We start from the raw sequence: 24273 nt of genomic DNA, 5'->3' as shown, positions 1-24273 counted from the left end.
TATATACACACACATGCATACATTAATATAGTAAGAGAAAATCTAGAGAGAGAAAAATAAGGAAATTTCATACCATCTACGAAGGGACAAGATATGTGACATTTATTATTTTATATATTTAATTAGGGTATGCACCAAAATAATAAGACATTGGATACAATAGGGGGATGCAGCTACACTATAGGTTAAAAGTTATAAAATTCCACCATATTTGATATCATGTTAATAAAATATCGGATTATGTTTCATACACTATTGCTACAGAAAGTTGCATCTTATTAAGGATTTAGGGTCCTAGTTCAGAACTTTCTAAACATGTTGATCAATTTCTCATGATGATAATAGAAAACATGTATAATATGATAAACTATAATTATATGCGCATCTGTTATAGCAGAGAGGGCAGCACACCAGACAAGTCAGATCCAGACGACATGAATGCTAGCTTGGTCGAGTTCCTCTTTATGATGTATAGTTAAGAATGGAGATTATAGTTCTTAAGAGAACCGAAAACTGGAGAAAGAGAGAGAGAGAGATAGAGAGACAGGGAGAGGGAGGGGAGGGGGTCGCGAATTTCATGTGTGATTGTTATTAGGTTATTTGATGTTAGTTAATATCTCCCTTATATACACCCAAGAAGAAACTCTTTATTAGCTAGTAAGGGTAATATGGTCCATTAACAATTACCTAGCTAATATAATGATAAGGTATAATTTAACTTATTTTGATATGTTATTATATAAGTGATAATTATGGTCATATATATATATATATATATTCATTTTTACAGAGCGTGCTAAGAACAAAGAATGTTGTCAGTTTTATCGGAGAAGAGGCTCTTCTATGATCAGACTACATAAAAGTAAGATATTGAATTGAGAGGTGATAAATATGAGAGATTCTTAAGTGTTATAAAGTATAAAGAAAGAGTGAGAGAGATGGAATGGATAATAACAAATGTATGGGACTCCTTTATGTGTGAGACAAAAGCTTCCTTGAGTCTGCCCGGCTTCTATATGTGATAAAAAATCATCTCCCTGGTTTAATTTGTTTACGTAGATGCGTTAACCCCCTTTTAGTTAAAGGGGTAGTATGTCTTTCATGAGGATTCACTTCCCTACAGTTATTTTTCTGCAATCCTCTACTTCATGCCTTGTCATATATAGTTAACTTCTTAGACTTACTGTAGTGTTACCGTAGCAATATGATACTAAGCTTGTGAGCTCATAAGCCGTTGTGATGAAGTTTCTACCCTATCGGCTTCTTTACTCGGTAGTCGATGCTTGTAACTTCTTAGCTTTTGAGCTTTATACATTTTTGTGGTTATGAGCAGCTAGTAAGGGTACCCATATGTCATCAAACACTATGTATATGTGCTTTATAAAGTAGAGTTTACACAGTATTATTAACGATAATAACTTACAATGTAAGTTTTTTATCTGTCTGTTTAATCGTATTGATGAAAGAGCTTTTCTTGTATTTACATGTATTTGTAGTTTTAATATTTGACAAACTACTACCTAACTGCTAATTAATGTGCAACTAAAAGTATTTAGTTTTGTAATTTTTATTAAGCTGTTCCTTTATATTTTACTTGGATTTGTTTTTATGCTATTAGCTATTCTGTTGATTCCTTTCCAAACAGGAACCACCGATTTACAAATTTTTATTAACCACGGAATTTAGTATGCGGCGCCAAATCTTTCTATGAATTGTTTTTTTCGCCTCTTTCGCCATCAAAGTGCCTATACTACCGGCTCATATTTGGTTACCCGAAGCTCATGTAGAGGCACCTACGAGGATCCGTCATCTTAGCAGGAATTCTTTTAAAATTGGGAGCGACAAGAAACTACCTTGGAGAAACATGCTGAGAGAGCATCACCAAAGCTGCTATTTACAAAGCATTTCACATGAGATTTCAAATTTTTTTTAAAATACACTTAATTTCTTCAACAACAAAAAAATTACACAAGCCCCATTTAAAAGTATTTAAATTATATGTATATAATGTGTGTGGATTAAAATTATGTGTTTGCAGCGGCAATCTTCCAAGCAGGACGGCGGCTCCACAACGCAGGAGGTCCGGTTGCGCACCTAGTGTCCGCCTTGCTTCACGTGGGTTACAGACTTTGTATTGGAGATGCTCTTATACAATGAAGGGATAAGATCACTACTAATTTTTATCTGTTTCTAATATTTATTAATTGCTTTCCATAGATAGTTCTAATGCATGTGTTACTCTATATATTTACCTGTCATCAACATTAAGTAAACAAGCTTCAAATTCTTTTTAACTATTAATGATAGAATATATTCAGACAACTTGTATGTGTGATCTTATATATATCTTGCAAGCATCTGATATAAGGAGTTGTATATATTTTTTAGATTTTATTTTAATTGTATATCCTGACCAATATCTTGGATGTGTAAGCTGTTTTTAATGGATTTTGAAACCTGAGTTAACTAATTTTTATGTGAACTTGTGTTAAGACAGTAAACTATTGATGGATGTTTATTAATATTTTCTGTTATGATAAACTCAAAATTGTTAAAGGTCAGTCTTGGTCAATGAAAGTTGAAGGGTTAGAAGTGTCAATCTGTTAAAGATGCTATACTTTGGGTTTAAAGTGACAAGAAGATAAAGATGCAGGGACTGCTTGTGCCTAAGTTTTCTGTTAGTTTGTTAATGACGGTTAGGTTGTTAGATTGGGGATTAGGGTTATAACATATTCCCAATTAGAGTAGATTCATTCACTTTTCAATTTCTGTAAAGTTCATTAGATTTCCAGTTTATCGTTCTTGTAATTGTCATTGTTAATAGAGTTTTGATTCTGCCAATTTCATCGTTTCTTTGGTGTTATTACAACAAGTGGTATCAGAGCCCTAGGCTCTTGATTGATTCGAAGAATTCAACGGTGGTTTCCGCAATTGGTGATCGATTATGGTGTCTACCAAGTTCGAGTTAGAGAAATTTAATGGGAGGAATGATTTCAGTCTCTGGAGAGTCAAGATGAGGGCTCTGTTGGTTCATCAGGGTGTTTCTGACGCCATGTTGGGAGAACCAAATATGCCGGAGGGTTTATCAGATAAGGAAAAGAAAGATATTTTTGAAAAGGACCATAGTGCCATTATTCTCAGCCTGGGGGATCGAGTTCTGCGGGAAGTGTCTAAAGAAATAACGGCAGCAGGAGTTTGGGCCAAACTTGAGTCACTCTACATGACTAAGTCCTTGGCTAATAGGCTGTATTTGAAAAAGAGGTTGTATACGTTTCATATGATCTCTGGAAAGACACTTGAAGATCACACTGATGAGTTCAATGAACTCATTCCGAATTTAAAGAATATTGAGGTGGAGTTAGATGATGAAGATCAGGCCATTATCTTCTTGACATCTCTTCCATCATCTTATGAACATTTTGTAGATACACTAATGTATGGTATAGAAACTCTTACCATGGATGAAGTGTTGGCTTCATTAAACTCAAAAGAGTTGAAAAAGAGATCAGATCATAAAGAAGATGATGGAGATGGTTTGTTTGTAAGAGGGAGACCTGAACAAAGGGTGTCTGATCAAAAGGGGAACAAGTTCAAGAATCAAGTCAGATCTAAGTCAAGAATTAAGAAGAGGTGCTTCTTTTGTAATTCAGAAAAACATTTCAAGAAGGATTGCCCTGAATTCAAGAAAAATAAGGGTGAAAACAGTACATCAAAGGGGCAAAATAGTCATATTTCACAAGAAATGGACTCTGATGGTTATGACAGTGCTGAAGTGTATTGTGTGAATAATCTTGAAGGAAAGATGCAATGGGTAATGGACTCAGAATGTTCATTTCATATGACTCCGGTGAGAGAATTCGTTAAAGATCTAAGACATAAAGATCTTGGTTCTGTCAAGCTTGGTGATGACAGACCTTGTCAAATTCTTGGTATGGGAACAATTACAATTCAGATGGTGAGTGGAATGGAAGTTGATCTCAAGAATGTGAGGTATATTCCTAATCTGAAAAGAAGCCTATTGTCTTTAGGTACATTTGAAAAAGAAGGGTATCAAGTTAGTTTAAGAGATGGTAAAGCTAGAGTAGTAAGAGGATCTATGGTTGTGTTAACAGGATCTAGGAAAGATAACAATATCTATCTCTTAGATGGTAAAGTCAAAGAGTCTGGTTCTGTGAATGTTGCATCAAATAGTTTGAATAATGATGCATTACTTTGGCATAGAAGACTAAGTCACATTAGTATACAGGGGCTTGTTGAGTTGAATAAACAGCAAGTTCTTGGAAAACTAAGGAGTTGTGACATTAGTTTTTGTGAAAGTTGTGTATTAGGGAAGCATAAGAGGGTAAGTTTCAGCAGAGGCAAACATCCCACAAGAGGTATTTTAGATTATGTACACTCTAATTTGTGGGGGCCTGCAAAACATGACTCATTGGGCGGTGCAAGGTATTATCTCTCAATCATAGATGACTATTCTAGAAGGGTTTGGGTATACATACTTAAGAATAAGAATAATGCTTTAGATAAGTTCAAGGAATGGAAAACATTGGTGGAAACACAAACTGAAAAGAAGCTTAAGAAACTTAGAATAGATAATGGTTTAGAGTTCTGTAATAAGGAGTTTGATCATTTGTGTAAGTCAAGTGGGGTTGCTAGGCATTTGACAGTTCCTGGAACACCTCAGCAAAATGGTTTGGCTGAGAGAATGAACAGAACTATTGGTGAAAAGATGAGATGTATGCTAGTTAGTTCTGGGTTGCCAAAAAGTTTTTGGGCTGAAGTAGTAACTACTGCAGCCTATTTGATTAATAGGTCACCATCTACAGCTTTAGGAATGAAAACACCTATGGAAGTTTGGTCTGGTCATAAGCAAGATTATAGTAATCTTAGAGTGTTTGGGTCATTGGCTTATGCACATATAAGTCAAGGAAAGTTAGAACCAAGAGCATTTTTTCCTTGGTTATCCTGATTGTGTGAAAGGGTATAGGTTATAGAAACTAGAAGGTAGTGGTCAAAGAATCATACTCAATAGGGATGTCAAGTTTAATGAAGACATGGTTTATAAGGATGTATAAACAAAGGTGAAGGTACTACTGAGGGTATTTCAGTCAATCAGGAGGGTGTTCAGATTGAGGTGGAGCCAACCTCTAAAACTACTGAAGGAGATCAGGAAAGGGGTAGTTCGGTCATTACTGAAAATAGTCCTGGTCTGGCCAGAAATAAGACTAGAAGAACTATCATACCTCCTTTAAGATTTAGAGATACAGAAGACATATCTGCAGTAGCTTTTATGGCTGCAAAACAAGAAAGTATTTTTGAACCATTGTTATACAATGAGGCTATCAATTCAGGAGATAAAGACAAGTGGTGTACAGCATGAATGAAGAAATGGATTCATTATACAAAAATGGTACATGAAACTAGTTGAAAAGCCTAAAGATCAAAAGTTGGTGTCCTGCAAATGGATATACAAAGTAAAGGAAGGATTGAATCCTGAAGAAGAACCAAGGTATAAAGCAAGACTTGTTGCCAAGGGGTTTACACAAAGGGGTGGTGTGGATTATAATGAAATTTTCTCACCTGTATTAAAGCATTCTTCAATAAGGGTAATTTTTTCATTAACTGCTTCGTTAGATTTGGAGCTAGAACAGTTAGATGTAAAAACAGCCTTTCTTCATGGAAGTTTGGAAGAAAGGATTTATATGAAGCAGCCAAAGGGGTATGAGGTGGAGGGTCATGAGGAAAAGGCTTATTTGTTGAAGAAATCTTTGTATGGACTTAAACAGTCTCCTAGGCAGTGGTACAAGAGATTTGATGAGTGTATGATAAGTAATGGGTTCAAGAGAAGTGCCTATGATAGTTGTGTGTATCATAGGGAGTACTGCAAGGGTAGTTTTGTCTATTTACTCTTGTATGTAGATGATATGTTGATAGCTTGTAAAGATAAAAATGAGATTAAAGCTACAAAGGAAATTCTGATGAAGGAATTTGATATGAAGGAATTAGGTGAGGCCAAGAAGATTTTAGGTATGGAAATCAAAAGGGATAGGAGTCTGAAGACATTAAAGCTGTCACAGGGTTCTTATGTGCAGAAGATATTGTTTAACGATAGTATGTCAGATGATAATGTAAAAGTGGTTACGACTCCTATTGGTGCACATTTTAAACTTTCAACCAATGATTCTCCTAAAGATGAAGCAGATAAGAGAGATATGGAAAAGGTGCCATATGGAAATGCTGTTGGAAGTTTAATGTATCTTATGGTCTGTACCAGACTAGATATAGGCTATGCAGTGAGCCTAGTGAGTAGGTACTTGGCCAATCCAGGAAGAAAACATTTGGATGCAGTAAAATGGATTTTTAGATACTTAAAAGGTACTAAAGATCTTGGGATAGTGTTTAAACAAAATTTTGAAGACATGGGTAATTTGGTAATTGGCTATGTAGATTCAGACTTTGCTAAAGATTTGGATAGAGGTAGGTCCATATCTGGTTACGCATTTCAGGTATATGGTAATGTTGTGAGTTGGAAGGCTCAGTTGCAGAAAGTTGTTGCACTGTCAACAACTGAGTCAGGATATGTTGCATTAACTAAAGGGGTTAAAGAAGCAATTTGGTTAAAAGGATTTGTGTCAGATTTGGGAATTAATTTGGATGATACTATGGTGTTTTGTGATAATCAAGGGGGTAGTTCAATTGTCTATAAATAGTATGTTTCATGAAAGATCAAAGCACATAAATGTCAAGCTGCACTTTATAAGAGAGATAGTCAATAACAAGGAAGTCAAAGTGTTGCAGGTATCAACAGATGAAAATCCTGCAGATATGTTTACCAAGACTCTTCCAGGGCCAAAGTTGGAATACTGTGTTAAAATGTTGGGGCTTAGTTAAAGTTAATTGTGACTTTAGGTGGAGAATTGTTATGATAAAGTCAAAATTGTTAAAGGTCAATCTTGGTCAATGAAAGTTGAAGGGTTAGAAGTGTCGATCTGTTAAAGATGTTATACTTTGGGTTTAAAGTGACAAGAAGATAAAGATGCAGGGACTGCTTGTGCCTAAGTTTTCTGTTAGTTTGTTAATGACGGTTATGTTGTTAGATTGGGGATTAGGGTTTATAACAGATTCCCAATTAGAGTAGATTTATTCACTTTTCAATTTCTGTAAAGTTCATTAGATTTCCAGTTTATCGTTCTTGTAATTGCCATTGTTAATAGAGTTCTGATTCTGCCAATTTCATTGTTTCTTTGGTGTTATTACAACATTTTCTTTTTCGATAATAGAACTTTAGTAAGAACGCCCAAACAGGCTAACACCAACACGTTAAAAAAACTAAGAGCTTTAATATCTTCCAAAATCTTCCTTGGGTTTGCATCTGCATTTGAGAAACAAGTCTCCAAATGCACCAGCATGCTATAACCAAAATGCCTATTAATATTTAAACTAAACCTTATTAATTATAAGTGTAGGGGTCTTGTTGTAATTATTGTATTTAGTATGGTTAATATGTAATTTTATACTCTATAAATAGGGATGATGTCAGACAAATTTGTTAACGTAACCTTTATCAACAATCGCATATTCAGTATTTTAATTCAAGAATTTCTTTGTGTATCTTCTTGTTTTTATTCTATTCAATTGCCAATTGTGTGATTTGTTCGCTGATTACCGACAGTGGCATCAACGCAAGGTTTTAATTGATTTGGGAATTTTGTTGTGAACATCCCAGGATTTAATTGACTGTACGATAATCCATCGATTAAGGGTTATGTACAATTGGTTCTGATTAAAGGGCTGTAATAAGTTGAAATCAAGAAAACCATATAATTGAATTGATCGATCAAAGGAGATTCTGTCTCAATTATCAAATTGATCAGAAAATCAATTCAATTGGAAATCATTTGATTAGTAGAAACTAATTTTATTTTGTTGTTTTGGATCTCGATAAAAAAAAGGAGGCCATTGTTGCCCTTTTTTTGGTTTTTGTCTCAAAATTGTTCAGGTAATTGATCAATTGGGAGTTCTGGTTATCAAGGAAATAATTTTGAGGAAAATTGTATAGTCATCAGCCAAGAAAAAGGGCTGAACGATTTTTTAATCAAGATACTAATCAGGGCAATGATCACAGATTGTGCTTGATTGGTGTGAGTTACAATTAGAATTAAAGAGAAAAAAAAGGAACCAGAAATCAAATCAGAAACATCAAATATTGTACAATTTAATTTTCTTTATTCCATTTATCTCTAGTTAAAAAATAGTTGGTTTGATTTGTTAAGCAACCGAAAAACCCGTGTATTGTTGTCGGTGGAGACAAACAATTGGTTTTTGTTGATTATATCGTTGAGACACAAGCAAAATATAAACCATAATATGTCAATTCAATCATAAATAAGAAATAGACATCATAATAATAGAACTTACTTGTATGAAACAAGACCTTAGAGAAGGAAGACGATGTGGTGATGATTCCTGATTCGGTTCCGTTATGATGTCACTGATTGATGGAGATCTTAGAGGGAAAATTATTGGTGTGTGTTTTTCTCTGTAATTATTATGTGACATATAAGGAAACCCTAATATATATATATGGGTACATCCATCAAATAGTCCATATATCTTATGGGTCCAGTTAGGTTATTTGACTAATCATAATTACTTAAATGGTAATGAGGCCATATTATATGGGTTTTTCCAACATTTTCTCCCTTGGCTGAATAACCATTTAGGATGAGTAATTCGTTAAATTAGTGGCCAAGTTAAACACTCATCAAGTTTTCACATTAAAATTGTAGTAGATAGTTACAATTGTTCGAGTTGCTGTCAACTCAAGATCCCCAACACTCATACTAAAGTCTCAACATAAAACATTTAAAACTTAGAATCAAATAACTAGAATAAACCCTTTAAGGTAATTAATTAATTTGCATAAGTTTTGTCCATAGATCATAATGTGCACATAACCGTTATTATAGACAAAAACAAAGCATTCGAGGAAATCATAATAATTCATACACACCATATGCTATTATACAATGTCTATACTTATGCCCATCCGCATTATAAGTTATCAGATATTTATGGGCGGGAGACCTAAAGTTATCGGATCCTAATAGCATATTTTTAGTGTTAATGTATTCGATACAAAGTTTATTTTCCTCTACTTGTTCACGTACGACTACGAACAAATACTTTGTATCAAAACATAATGCAGCGCCACTCGAACTTTTACTGTTTGAGAAACTAATGGCAACTGACTTATTAAAGTAAACCTTCAATTTTCATAATATGAAGTTAAACAATTTTGAGCCTGCTTATCAGATTTCCTAATAACTTTTCATGGCATGTTGCATTATACACTACAACATATTTTGCCATCATTATGGAAATTTTTAACTGTTGCTTATGACTCGTCCATGGTATTTGTCCGCCTATCAACACAAGGAGGTACCCTAAATCTGATTTCTTATCATCTTTGTATTCAGCAAAGTAAGAATCATTAATAGAGTATTACTTCCAAATTATTAGTTATTTGTATATCAAGTTTCTCTCGTTCTTTATAGATACCACAATACTTAATTTGCGGTCTTACAATGATCTAGGCCAGAATTAGGTTGATAATGGTCTAACATTCCAACAATAAATGTAATATCTGGACAAAAACAAACTTAAGTATACATACGCTTCCAACTACTAAACCATAATGTATCAATTTCATTCACTCCTTCTAAACCTCTATTTTCGGACATTTAAAATGAAACCAAAGGACCTTCTTTAATAACTGGAGCTACTAATGGAAAGCAACATTGCATGCTATATCGTTCAAGAACACGATCAACGTAAGCCTTTTGAGACCGACCTAATGTTTCATAGATACGATCCTGGTGTATTTTGATGTCTATTACGTAAGGGGATTCTCGGAGATCTATCATGTCAAAATTATGCGAGAATGATCACTTTGACCCATGCAATAAATCTAAGCTATTACTTGCCAGAAAGGTATCTTCCGTGTAAATGAGAAGTGTAGTAAAATTGCTCCCACTCATTTTAAGGTAGGTGAATTGATCAACTTGGTTTTCATAAAGCTTTTTTTTCCTTCATAATTTCATCGAATTTTAAGTACCATTGACGCGATATTTGTTTTAGCCCGTATTTGGATTTCTTTAGCTTATAGACTAAATGTTCCTTACCTTTGGGATTAAATCCCTTAGGTTGAGTTATGAACACGTCTTTATGCAAGTCATCATTTAGGAAATAATTATTGACATCCATCTAACGTAGCTTTAAGTCATAATTCGCTACTAATGTCATACAAATCCTCTAGGAATCCTTTTGGGTATAGCCTTTAACAATCAATCTTGCTTTATAATGTTCGACGTGTTCATTTAGGTCCAATTTGGTTTTGTAAACCCATTTACAACCTACAGGTTTCACACCTTGGGTAATCTAACCAAGTCCCAAACGTCATTCTTACTCATGGGATCAAGCTCATCAATTATAGCGTTATTCTATTCACAAGATTGATCATTACTAATGCTTCATTATAAGAGGTTGGATCAATATACTTTCCTAAATCCAAAAGGTTATATAAGCATCAAAGTTAGTAGGCTAGATGACCTCCTAAACTGATATTTGGGTTCATGATCATTAATGTGTTCAGGGTTTTACTCTTGTGTGTTTGATGTGCCTTAGCTCTCAGGAAAATTTGAAGCATTAATTATTTTTATTTATTTATTTATTTATTTATTTAATTATTTATTTATTTTTTATGAAACATTAGGTGGCGCAGTGTTATGTACAAGAGGTGTAATATGAGGTAAAGTTGAAGAGCCCATCACCACTCCTTTTGAACTTCTTAGAAATCAAGGACTTCACTTTCATTACTCCCACTAATCTTAGAGTTCTCCTGAAACTCAACATTACGAGTTTCCACTATACGAGTTGTATACAAAGGGTAATAGAATTTAAATCCCTTTTAATGTTTGGAATATCCTGTAGAGTAACAACTGATAGTGCTCATGTCAAGCTCTCGTTGTAGAGTATTATAAAGTTTAGCTTTGGCAAGACAACCCCATACTTTCATATATCGTAAGCTTGGCTTCCTTACTGACCAAATCTCGAAAAGAGTTTTGGGGACACATTTAGAAGGATCCCTATTAAATATATGAGAAATTGTCTTTAAGCCTCGATCCATAAAAATTTAGGAAATTTTGAGTTTGTTAACATACTTCTTACCATATCGTCAAAGGTTATATTTCTTCTCTCAGTGATGGCGTTATGCTGAGAAGTACCCATAGTAGTAAATTCGTATGTTGGCCATAATACTCTCATGTCTATTTGATCAGACTACCTTTATCTTATGCTTAAGTTGAATTTTAACTTTAGCCATAAAGGTTTTTAACATTTCAGATGATTCAGTTTTTTATTTCTTTAACTAAATACAAGTACGCGTCAATTATAGAGATTTCAATTAAGACAAGCACAACCAAGAATTTGAGAGAAAACTAATAGTGACTTTGTTATGCCCATGCAAAACTTCATAACCATCATTGTCTAACTTTGGTAGTGATACTAAATTAAGGTATCATAAAGTTTATTACAATGACAAGTTTTTCATTATAAAATGCATGGTTCCTACGGCATCATTAAGTTCATCACCAACTCTCATTCTAAGAGTTCTTTGGTTTCTAATGAGTTTCTGAATTGTAAGAAATCCTTTCCTAGTTAGCCCCACATTGCATTTTTGAACAATCCCATCGCATGTGCCCTTTATTATGGCACAATTTACATGTGATTGTTCCTTAGAGACATTAGGGTTGGGAGCAATACTTGATTTAGATTTATGTACCTTAAAACTTTCCTCTTTGAATTTCCCATCCTGTCACGTAAGTTAGTGGTAGCGACATAAGCAACTTCCAGTTTTTCTTGTTTTCAATTGCTCTTCCTTTTGCACACGTGTTGCTTATTAACTCACTCGATGACTATTTGTCTTTTCTAAGTGTTATAGTTACTTTTAGAAGCATCAAAACATGCAGGAAGAGAAATTACATAAAATAAACTAGAAAACATTTACCGATCTCCATGTCTAATCCATTTAGCTGTCCTGATGACACTTGATATGGAATTATTGATGATTATAAAAGATGTTATGTTTGACTACCTCCATTTATTATGTTCAAATTTCTAATATACAATTCTTTAAGAAGTAAGAGCTATGAGGGCATCATGTCTTCACGCATAATCAAGATCCATCTTTCCAAGAGTGATTTTAACCGTGTTCATCTAAGTGGCAAAGTTCGATTACAAAGCTAAGACTTAAAGTGGATACTAGATTGATATAGATAAAAGACTTGATTAAGCTAAATTAGGGGTGATAAACTAGGCAAACAAAACAATATATTGAAGATAAAGTCAATTATGACACCAACATAAATGACTAACTTAAGGTTCTGTTTGAACTTTGACTTCGCGTTGGCTATGACCAAAATTCAAATATTATGAAAATACATAAGGAGTAAGATTCTACTTGAACGTTGGTTTCGCGTTGGCTATGACCAAAGTTCAAATATAATGAACGTACGTAAGTAACGTAAGGGCTCATAAACATAACACATCACCTTTGGGCAGAAATGAAATGTTTATGTAAATAATGCCAATAGTTCATCATGTATACCATCAAAACAAGTAGCCGTTTTGGTTTATTTTGTTTTGACAATACACACAATTGCATAAAATGGTTTCATTAAACTTCAACTTCAAATTAAGTGATATCTCATTGGTTCAATCACCTAATCATTCATTAAAGTTACCATTAAAATTCTAACTTGCGCGAAAGTTATGATTTTAAACATAAATAAATTTACGTGTAAAATAATAATATTCAAAATAATTGGCATTTTTTAAGTTCATAATAATTGGCATATTTGCTCGAAAGTTTGTGGCATACGGAAATTAGACCATTCGTAAGTTCGATCAAACGAAAGCTTTGGCTATTCGTAATCTCGAGTCACACGAAAGTTTGGTCGCTCACAAGTTAAGCCACAAAGTTTCATTTATTTAAGCGGAACTAAGCCATTTGAATATTCAAGTGAAAGTAACTAAGTTTCGTTTCAGGCGAAAATTTAAATAATGGCTCACGAAAACAATGCCACCCGAAACTATTAATGAAACGAAAGTTATAGATGAAACTGAGATCATACGAAAGTAAAGTTGGGCCATGATAAATTAGTGTGGAACAAGCGAAATTCAGTGGTTACACAAAACTAAAATAATATTTGGTTTAGTAGTTAAGACTTGAAAATTCATATACTAAACGAAAGCAGTAAAATTTTGTTATGGGGGAAACCAAGCAAACTGAACTTACGTTGGAAAACATTCAATTTGGAATTAATTTAGGCAAAAGTAAAGCGAAAGCTGAAAGATAAATTTTATTTTCGCGTTCAGTAGACCTTGTAATTAGACGAAACTTGTAAGGAAAATAATATGACAAAAGTCTCATATGAATTATGTGGACATTGGACATAACTTAATTCATAATTATTTCATAAGTGTATTAAACAATAATAGAAAAGATCCTTTTGTTTCTTTAGAATTAATTTATTGACTTTTCTTGTAAAAATATCCACGAGCAAATAAACCAAATGAAAGTAGTTAGGGTTAGACTTTCGCATATGACGACTACATTCAGATTTGCAATATTTTCAGGAGGCTTTTAATTTTAATAAAACAATCCAATCATTATTAAAGAATCAAAAGGAATTATAGATCGAAACAATATAATCAACATATGCTCTAATACCACATGTTGATTATATCGTTGAGACACGAGTAAAATATAAACCATAATATGTCAATTCAATCATAAATAACAAAATAGACATCATAATAATAGAACTTACTTGTATGAAACAAGACCTTAGAGAAGGAAGACGATGTGGTGATGATTCCTGATTCGGTTCCGTTATGATGTCACTGATTGATGGAGATCTTAGAGGGAAAATTATTGGTGTGTGTTTTTCTCTGTAATTATTATGTGACATATAAGGAAACCCTAATATATATATATGGGTACATCCATCAAATAGTCCATATATCTTATGGGTCCAGTTAGGTTATTTGACTAATCATAATTACTTAAATGGTAATGAGGCCATATTATATGGGTTTTTCCAACAGTTTTGATTTGCTTTGCAACTGAAAACCCGGATACTATTCTTGGTCGAAACGGTTGGTTTTGATTCAGTTAGTGACCGATAAACCTGAAAACCGTCGTGTTTTAGAGTAGTTGGTTTGAGTTGTTGGGCAACCGAAAAACCCGTATATTATTGTTGGTTGAGACGAACAATTGGTTTTGATTTGCCTTGGGAAATCCGTATACTACTCTTGGTGTTAAACGGTTTGTCTTGATTCATTTTGTGACCGAAAAACCCGTAAACCGTTGTTGAAACAATTGGTTTATAAACCAGGCACTGTTTGTAGAATTAACAGTTGATTTTGATTTGTCTTAAGTTGTAAGGCAACCGATAAACCGGTGAACTGTTATTGTTAAAGGTTGATATCGATTTGATTCGATACTAGTAAAGTTGAAATCAAAGTCTTTCCGAAACCGGTGATAGTCAATTTGTCAAGATTGAGAAAAAGAAAACTTAGAAAATCGTTGGGTCCAAGGATAAAGAAGTTGTAACTTCAAAGGAAGGAGGGACACCCATGAGTTTTCAATGCCCCATGTTAAACTCAACTAATTACTCCATTTGGTCTATAAAAATTAGATCGATCTTTAATGTCTATGGAATTTGGGAAGCCATCGAACCAAAAGAGGGCACCGAAGTTGATGAGAAAAGGAATAATACTACAATTGCATTATTGTACTAAGCGATTTCAGAAAACATGGTATTGCAAATTGCTAATTTTACTTCGGCTAAAGAAATTTGGGACGCATTAAAGGTTCGACATGTTGGAGTTGACAAGTCAGATTTTGTGTCTCTAAAAATGGGTGTTGACTAGATGCTTGATGTTTATGCCAGAAAAATTAGTGAGATTGCATCACAAGCAAGCAATCTTGGGCATACTATGAATGACAAGAAATTGTTCCGAAAAATGCTCAGTTCGATGCCAGAAAATTTCATTCAAATTGTTGCTACGATCGAGCAGTTTGTTGATCTTGGTGCATTACCATTCCAAGAAGCCGTTGGAAGATAGTAGGCTTTCGAGGAATGCACCAAGAAGAAAATCAAGGAGAAACACATGCATGACAAGCTCTTATTCTCCAAAGAAGACAGAAAGAAGAAAGCTAATGACCATAAATGTGAACGTTGAGGTCACGAAAGTTCAAAGCAGGAAAACAACGGACACGGTCAAGCCAAAAATTGGAGGTTATGGAAAAATAAAGGTGGGAAGCATGGTAATCAAAACAAAGATCACATAAGATGCTTCAATTGTAATGAACTTGGACATTTCAAACATGAATGCCAAAAGGGGGAAAAAGAGCGGAAGTAAAACTGATCCGGGAGGAAGATGACGAACCAACGCTACTGTGATGCCAATCGGATCTTGAAGAAGCGAAGACCTCACTTAAACTAAGTTTAGTTTTGGGGGGGGGGGGGGTTATTAATAGTTAAACTAAAATTTATTAATTATAAGTGTAGGGGTCTTATTGTAATTATTGTATTTAGTAGGATTAATATGTAATTTTATACTCCATAAACAGCGATGATGTTAGACAAATTTGTTAACGTATCCTGTATCAACAATCGCATATTCAGTATTTTAATTCAAGAATTTCTTTGTGTATCTTCTTGTTTTTATTCTATTCAATTGTCAATTGTGTGATTTGTTCACTGATTACCAACAATGCCGTGAATAATTTCCTTTGAAACTTCCTTCGAACATGTAAATAGTGGTCAAAAAATATCCCATACCGTGCAAGCAAAAAATAGGATTGAGCTTGCACCAAATGCTAACAAAATGCCAAATGACCGATGAAAAGGACCAAGAGGTGAAGATATGGTTCAAGGTCTCCCTCGCATCAGCGCAAAGAGGGAACGAAAGAACTTGAGTGAATGTTTCTAACAGTTAGAGCTGCCAAAGTAGGAATTCTATCCATCTCCGCCCAACTGAAAATATTGCATTTACTAAGAACCCAATTGCACCATTTGTACTATTAGAATTAATTTAGATGTAAGTTAAAGGATTAATCTCGAAAACTATTTAAGGATATATATAACTCACACAAGGTTATAAATGGATTCACACATTCAGATAAAATTGATATGATAATTGCTTGGATAAATAGAATAAAAGTTGGGTTAATATTGGAGAAAGTCACTTATATTGTGATGCTAAACATAGTTTTGTCTTAGTATAGTCAATAATCTGAAATCTTAAAGAAATTAGGTTGCACAACTAAACAATGATTCTCCGTCTGGTTGTGCCTGCGGTCTATCCGATTAAAGGCTGTACGTAGATGGCTCAACTATGTACAGTTACACGGTATAGTCGTGTGACTCGTGTCCTTTTGGTCGAGTCAACGGATCTACACGAAAAGTGTATTCACGGGTTGATAGGAACAAGATATTTTATTTGGTTTATTTAAGTTGATTGTAGGTTATAAAACAAAACTGTATTCTAAGATTTTCGATAATTATTCGATCACCACCTTTACAATTAATTAAAGGATTCAGAAACGATTAAGATGTTGCAATCAATCTAATAAATAATATTATATAACTATAATATGCATATAATCCTTTATTTTTCAACACTTTATGAATGTGAGAGATCTTAACAATTATTTATCTAATAATTCACTCATGATTCATGGACGATATATCGTAATCACTCATGATACTTGTTAAATTTCTGTCTGTTTGTGATTCTGTGATTCTTCAGAAATATGATCGAAGCTTCTTGCTTTGGTCGGTACATAATAAGGTTTAGGCATTCTTTAGAACAAATCTGTGTACTGTGTATTGTAAATGAGAGGGCTTTGATCACTAAGGGACTACATCTAAATTAAATGTCATTTTCTCAAACAAGTCTGCGTGCTTTACTAAAACTACGGATCAAAAACAGTTCCACCTTCAAAACTATTGTGTGGAAAGATTGGTATATATTTCTTGCTGTAAGTCTCGTTGTGTTTTGTGTGGTTTCTAGCTATTTGCTAGTTTGTTTTAACTTTTAATGAAATTTGTCATTTTCATAAAAATGGTGTATGAATAGAGAGAACGTAATTGGTCCCTAGTTATTTGATGCTTCCTATGAACCTGTTGCATACGAAAACAAAATCAAATGGCCAACTTCCTTCGAACAAGTTGGTCAAAAAATTTCCTTTAAAACTTGTGTTTTGTGTGATTTGTTCACTGATTACCAACAATGCCGTGAATAATTTCCTTTAAAACTTCCTTCGAACATGTAAATAGTGGTCAAAAAATATCCCATACCGTGCAAGCAAAAAATAGGATTGAGCTTGCACCAAATGCTAACAAAATGCCAAATGACCGATGAAAAGGACCAAGAGGTGAAGATATGGTTCAAGGTCTCCCTCGCATCAGCGCAAAGAGGGAACGAAAGAACTTGAGTGAATGTTTCTAACAGTTAGAGCTGCCAAAGTAGGAATTCTATCCATCTCCGCCCAACTGAAAATATTGCATTTACTAAGAACCCAATTGCACCATTTGTACTATTAGAATTAATTTAGATGTAAGTTAAAGGATTAATCTCGAAAACTATTTAAGGATATATGTAACTCACACAAGGTTATAAATGGATTCACACATTCAGATAAAATTGATATGATAATTGCTTGGATAAATAGAATAAAAGTTGGGTTAATATTGGAGAAAGTCACTTATATTGTGATGCTAAACATAGTTTTGTCTTAGTATAGTCAATAATCTGAAATCTTAAAGAAATTAGGTTGCACAACTAAACAATGATTCTCCGTCTGGTTGTGCCTGCGGTCTATCCGATTAAAGGCTGTACGTAGATGGCTCAACTATGTACAGTTACACGGTATAGTCGTGTGACTCGTGTCCTTTTGGTCGAGTCAACGGATCTACACGAAAAGTGTATTCACGGGTTGATAGGAACAAGATATTTTATTTGGTTTATTTAAGTTGATTGTAGGTTATAAAACAAAACTGTATTCTAAGATTTTCGATAATTATTCGATCACCACCTTTACAATTAATTAAAGGATTCAGAAACGATTAAGATGTTGCAATCAATCTAATAAATAATATTATATAACTATAATATGCATATAATCCTTTATTTTTCAACACTTTATGAATGTGAGAGATCTTAACAATTATTTATCTAATAATTCACTCATGATTCATGGACGATATATTGTAATCACTCATGATACTTGTTAAATTTCTGTCTGTTTGTGATTCTGTGATTCTTCAGAAATATGATCGAAGCTTCTTGCTTTGGTCGGTACATAATAAGGTTTAGGCATTCTTTAGAACAAATCTGTGTACTGTGTATTGTAAATGAGAGGGCTTTGATCACTAAGGGACTACATCTAAATTAAATGTCATTTTCTCAAACAAGTCTGCGTGCTTTACTAAAACTACGGATCAAAAACAGTTCCACCTTCAAAACTATTGTGTGGAAAGATTGGTATATATTTCTTGCTGTAAGTCTCGTTGTGTTTTGTGTGGTTTCTAGCTATTTGCTAGTTTGTTTTAACTTTTAATGAAATTTGTCATTTTCATAAAAATGGTGTATGAATAGAGAGAACGTAATTGGTCCCTAGTTATTTGATGCTTCCTATGAACCTGTTGCATACGAAAACGAAATCAAATGGCCAACTTGATTATTAATCAAAACCTAAATAATTTATTTCTATGCACAATATTTTGATTCTTTAAATGAAAAAAATTGATCAAAGAATCAACAATTCTTGGATGAATATTTAGACAAAAATATTCAAAAGAAAACCCACACCAACAAAATCCCTAACAACCAAATACTTATATATGTATATAGTTAAGAAATATCAACCACGTCTATTTTTATAACTATAGTTGTAAAACAGAATTCATTTTCTCGAACAAGTGGACTTGCTTTTCTAACAGTACGGCTCAAAAACAGTTCTACCTTCAAAATCTTGTGTGGAAAGATTGGTATTTCTTGTTTTAATTTTCGTTGTATTTTGTGTGGTTTCTAGCTCTTTGCTAGTTTGTTTTAACTTTTAATGAAATTTGTTGTTTCATAAAAACGTTCTATGAATATAGATAAGTTAAAAAAAATGGCTATGCTTGGTCCCTTAATTAGTTATTTGATGCTTCCTATGAACCCGTCGCATATGAAAACGAAATTAAATGGCCAACTTGATTATTAATTAAAATCTTATAATTTATTTGTATGCACAATATATATTTTGATTCTTTAATTGGAAAAAAGTTGATCAAAGAATCAATAATTCTTGGATGAATGTTTAGAGATCGACAACAATATTCAAAAGAAAAGCCACACCAACGAAATCCCTAACAACCAAATACTTATATATGTATTTAGTTAAGATAAATGTAATTAAAAACCCAATCCAATTACTCTCCCGGAACCCAAAAGTGGGCCATGTGCGTATGGCACATGCTCTTTAATCCTCTCCTCCTCCTTCTTGGCTCCTTTACTATCCATATCATCCGGGTCCATTATTAAACCTACCTATACACAAGCATACATGTATGCAAACACATATAGAATGTTTCCACTATGAAGTAACGCAATCTGGAGCTTCCATCAACTATAACTAATGACTAATGGACGAGATCAACGTTTTGATAAAAAAAAATTGTGTTTTTTTTAATCCACGAGAAGACATTAACGCGATAGTACGTTGATGCGCCAATCTTCCAAAGAAAGCATGTAAGTTAATTATATCTTTTGATCAAAAACAACTTGTGCTCACTCTTACTATACACACATGATGTATGTAGACAGACACATGTATGAAAACTGAATAGTGCTGAAGAAACACTAACCGGACCCCGGGCAGATTACTGGTAACCTGGGGTTAGATAGCTGTTTCCCACGAGGGGTTAGACCCAGAAAAGATGGTTCTTCTGATAACCTGCAAAACAGACACCGTGAGCTCGTCACTGAGAAGGGGGGGGGTTCCTCCTTGTGACCACCCTCCGGCGTGAGAATCAGACTAGATTGCTCTTTAAATATAAATGTATATTAAGAGATTGCTAGAGCAGATATCAGGTATAATATGATGATAATATGTTAAGATAAGATGATCATACCATTCGTGGTATTTATAGCCGGAGGTAGGTTTCCAAGGAGGTGTGGCCTGCTGAATAGTATTCCTGTTCAACCAACAGTGGCCTACGCACGTGCCCTGCTGGTAGTTGGTGAGTAGGCAGCGGCTGATAGTGACCAGGCCTGCCGTGTACTATTCCTTTTTCACCAACTACAGGCTAGGCACGTGGTATGTCAGGAGTTGGTGAGTAGGTAGCGGCTAATAGTGACATACAGTACAGGAGCATGCTGCTCGCCATACTGTTGTCAATGAGCTGTCGTATCTTTGGACAGATCTTTTGCCCATACCTCGTCAGGTACAGTAAAAGATCCTCAGTATCGTACGGACTGGCTCATTTGGGCGGGAGTATTCCCCCTCCCGCCTTTGTGCGGGAATGTTCCCGGCTTGCTCATTCCTTCTTCAGGTGACTGCTGAATTATTATGAGAGTTAAGCCTTGTGCGTGTAGCCATGCTGCGCGGGTGGCCTTCCCTGATGGCCGGTATCCGTAACTGCGGGAACAGGCGGAGTACCTGAAAACCATTGGTAGGCGTTTCCTGCGGGAACAGCTTGCGTACCGCACGTGAGGAAGTCACGTCTCTGAGCGTGGTGGGTCCTGCTGATCCAGTTGGTTTCTGCGCAGACGTTCCTTTAGTTTAGTCTTGCGGGTTCAACCGCGCAGACGTCCGTTAAGGAGTCTTGCGGGTTGAACTGCGCAGACGTCTCTTCAAGGTGAGTCTGTGGGTCCAACTGGGCTCTGCTGGGACCTACCTCTTCAAGTCCCCCCAGTCCAATGTTCTTCTCATGAATGTTTAATAAAGTGAGGTGAACTTTTGGACTTAAGCAAAGGGTTTTTGAAAAGGGTTTAGTTTTAAGGTGTTCCATGGGGATTCTTCCCACGGAAGTCCTAATGTCACGCAGAATTTCCCACTGTTCTGCTTGATCTTTGGGTATGATGCGGGTAGGTCTGTAACCTCCTCGCAAGTCAGGAGCGTTGAGTACCTCTTGTGTAGATTCTCCATGAGGTTTTGGTAGTTTTGAACATAGTGATCAATTATGTTAAAACCACCAATTCCATCTTGAAGTTTCAAACAATCTAGTTCTCGTCGTTCCCGCTATGCGGGGATGTTATTCCCGTGTGCGCAAGCATGGCCCAGAAGATCCTTCTTGGTTTCATTTCCCTGCGGAGTGCTAGGTATGTGAAGGGTTTCGCCTTGACACTGTACCCGCAACCGTCTTATAGTTACTTTACTCCCAAGGTATTCCTGGCGTCAATTCCCTGCAGGTGCTAGGTATGTGAAGGGTTTTGCCTTAACACTGTACCCGCACCCGTCTTATAGTTACTTGGTTGCCGAGGTATTCCTGGCGTCAATTCCCTGCAGGTGCTAGGTATGTGAAGGGTTTTGCCTTAACACTGTACCCGCACCCGTCTTATAGTTACTTGGTTGCCGAGGTATTTTTGGCTTCAATTCCCTGCGGGTGCTAAGTATGTGAAGGGTTTTGCCTTGACACTGTACCCGCACCCGTCTTATAGTTACTTGGTTGCCAAGGTAAGGGGTATATTCCCGCTTACTTTTGAATCTTTTTGAAATTTGAAGAGTTGGTGAAAGGATAAGAACAGTCCAAACCTCTGAAACGTCGTGCGACGGTTTCTTCTGACTGTGTCAGGACATGCAGGAAGTTATAGTAACGTGACAGTACATGGTCATTCCAGACGCTTTTTCAGGCGCGTGGGCGCGATTTTTCGGGCGCGTGGCCGCGAAATTAATGGTACGCGTCCTTTCAACAGCTGTTGCCAGCTTGCTTTTTGCCACGTGTCATAGTTTCATTGCACCTTCGATTTCTCTCTCTTCCGCATTAAATTCATCGCATTAATTGCGATTAGTATATAAAGGGGGAGAGGGTTCTTTGTAATCCACACTTTTCACTTTTTTCTTCATCTTCTAAACGATTTCCGGCGAATACTCACCTTTTCAGGCAAGCATTCTCTTGAAATCGTTTTCTTTCATCTTCAAGATGTCTTCACGTGATCTCGAGTCTACGGCCGATGACAAGAGTACTGCTGGCGAGTGCCAGTGTGCTCTGCCTGGCGATCTGTATCAGTACATCGTCAGGAAGTTCATGCTCGAGTCTCTCAAGCCTGAGTTTCCTGAACCCCACCAGACGGTGTACGATGCCCCCAGAGGCAAGATCGGGGTTTATGCTGCATTCTTTGTCTATGGGAATCTTAGGTTCCCATTGACAAAGTTTGTTTACCGTGTCCTTGAGAGGCACGGTGTGCACCTGACCGAGGTGCATCCGATGGCGATTGCCAAGGTTCGCCACTTCGAGTGGGTGTGCCGGATTCTGGGCATTGAGCCCTATGTTGACCGCCTGATGACCTTCTACACTTGGAGGTGCATCCAGGGGTGGTATACGTTGATAACCCGGATTAAGGGTTTGAAGATTTGTGCGACCGAGCGCAGTCTTCGCTCGTGGAAGCGGGAGTTCTTCTACATCTCCGCTCGCGCCATCCCCCTTGCCATGAAATTCAAGAATGGGCAAGCACTTCCCAGCTTTCACGCCTCCAACTACCAGGAGGCGGAATGGTTTGCGAAGATATCCCGAGTCCAATCTCTGGTTTACCGGTTTGCGGAGTCCGGGATGGTGATGCTGGGGATGAGCCGGGTGTGGAAGGCTGCTGATGCGCAAAAGATCCCAATCGTCCTCGAATACGGTTCGAACTCTGTTCCTTACGGTATGCTTTGTTTCTTTTTGTTAATTTAGGATTTCTTCTAACTTTCCTGTTTATTTCAGAGGGGAACGACTTGCAGTCGCTCCTGAACCCGCGGGAGGCTGACGGTCCCGCTCGGATGGGTACTCGCGCTCTAGACGAGAACGAGTTGCCCATCCTAGAACAAACGGCGGATCGGTTCGTGGAGGTCTATCCGCTAGGCCATGAGATCCTTAGCGCCAGGCGGCCAGGTAAGGCGCTATTCGACCCTCAACCCCTCAATGTTGAAACCTCTGCTGGAATTCCTCTAATCGTATGTTCTGATGAGGAATCCGCAGATGGTCCTCCGTTGGTGCGGAAGAAGAAGGCTGCCGGCGGGAAGGGGAAGGAGAAGGTGGCCTCCACTGCCGATCCGGCGCCTCGGTCTGATTCGGAGACCGAGAGCGAAGAGGTGGCAGGGAATCCCGGTGGTGATAAGACTACCATTCCGGAGGCTGTGACAACTGTCACCGAAGAGCCCAGGAGCAGCGTGAAGAGGCCGGCTCCATCGGGTTCATCCCCGCCTGTCCGTACATTTAGGCTCAAGAAAACCCGTAAGTACAAACTTCCTTTATCTTTTTAACTTCATAGCTTAATATCATTAACACTTATCTTCTTTACGCAGGCGTGGATGTTGACGCATTCCAGGGTGGAGCGCAGAGGAGTACCTCTCCGCCAATGACGGTAGGCTTGGTCAGCCTACCTGAGGCGACGACCCAGGCGCCTGCGCCTGCTTCCGCTGGTTCAGTTGCTCACTCCTTTGAGCCGACTGTTCCAGCTGTGATGACGTCACCGCCGGCTGTGAGTGATGTTTTTACCGCATCTTTCACCGAGCCGGCGGTTACTTTTGCTGCGGATTCCGCGGCGGCGACCGCGGCGGCTTCTACCATGCCTCCGTCATCGGCAACGACGGCCGATCCCTCAGGTATGCATGGGGCGTATCGCCAACCTCTGCCTCCTTCCCATTTGCCTGACCTCTTGGATGGATTTCCCTTGGGTTCAGGTGATGGGTTTGGCGGCTATCGGCCTGTAATTGACCCTACAGGTGCGTAGGGTTCTTTTGGCCCATTTTATATATATTTTTATCGTCTTTTCCTAACTGCTTTATGTTTTTTGCAGTGTCGGATTCCAATGAAGTGTATGTTCCACGATGGAACATTCGCCGAGGAACAACCCTTCGCACCCCTGTGGAGTGCGTGGAATTGGCTCGTCACGCTGCTCCCAGTGGTGCGTTGGGGGAAGCCATGGCTAGCTACCAGGAGGGTAGGCTAACCAATG

The 24273-nt window shown here is 36.6% G+C and overlaps 1 pseudogene across 1 annotated transcript in view; it reads left to right on the top strand.

Annotated features, from left to right (window-relative positions):
• The first annotated feature begins 6708 nt into the window (after positions 1-6708).
• The window catches only part of LOC143589357 (ninja-family protein mc410-like), a 56091-nt pseudogene continuing 38526 nt past the window's right edge, over positions 6709-24273 (top strand). Inside the window, exons 1-2 of the transcript XR_013145270.1 lie at positions 6709-6795; positions 6907-6971. The product of XR_013145270.1 is annotated as a ninja-family protein mc410-like (transcript). The remainder of the gene's footprint in view (positions 6796-6906; positions 6972-24273) is intronic.

Source organism: Bidens hawaiensis, unplaced genomic scaffold (genome assembly GCF_021521415.1).
Source record: "Bidens hawaiensis isolate Kalapana, Puna unplaced genomic scaffold, B.hawaiensis_p1.1 tig00037397_1, whole genome shotgun sequence".
Taxonomy (NCBI): Eukaryota; Viridiplantae; Streptophyta; class Magnoliopsida; order Asterales; family Asteraceae; genus Bidens; species Bidens hawaiensis.
The sequence above is the reverse complement of the archived record's forward strand: the minus strand, read 5'-3'. Positions and strand labels throughout refer to the sequence as shown.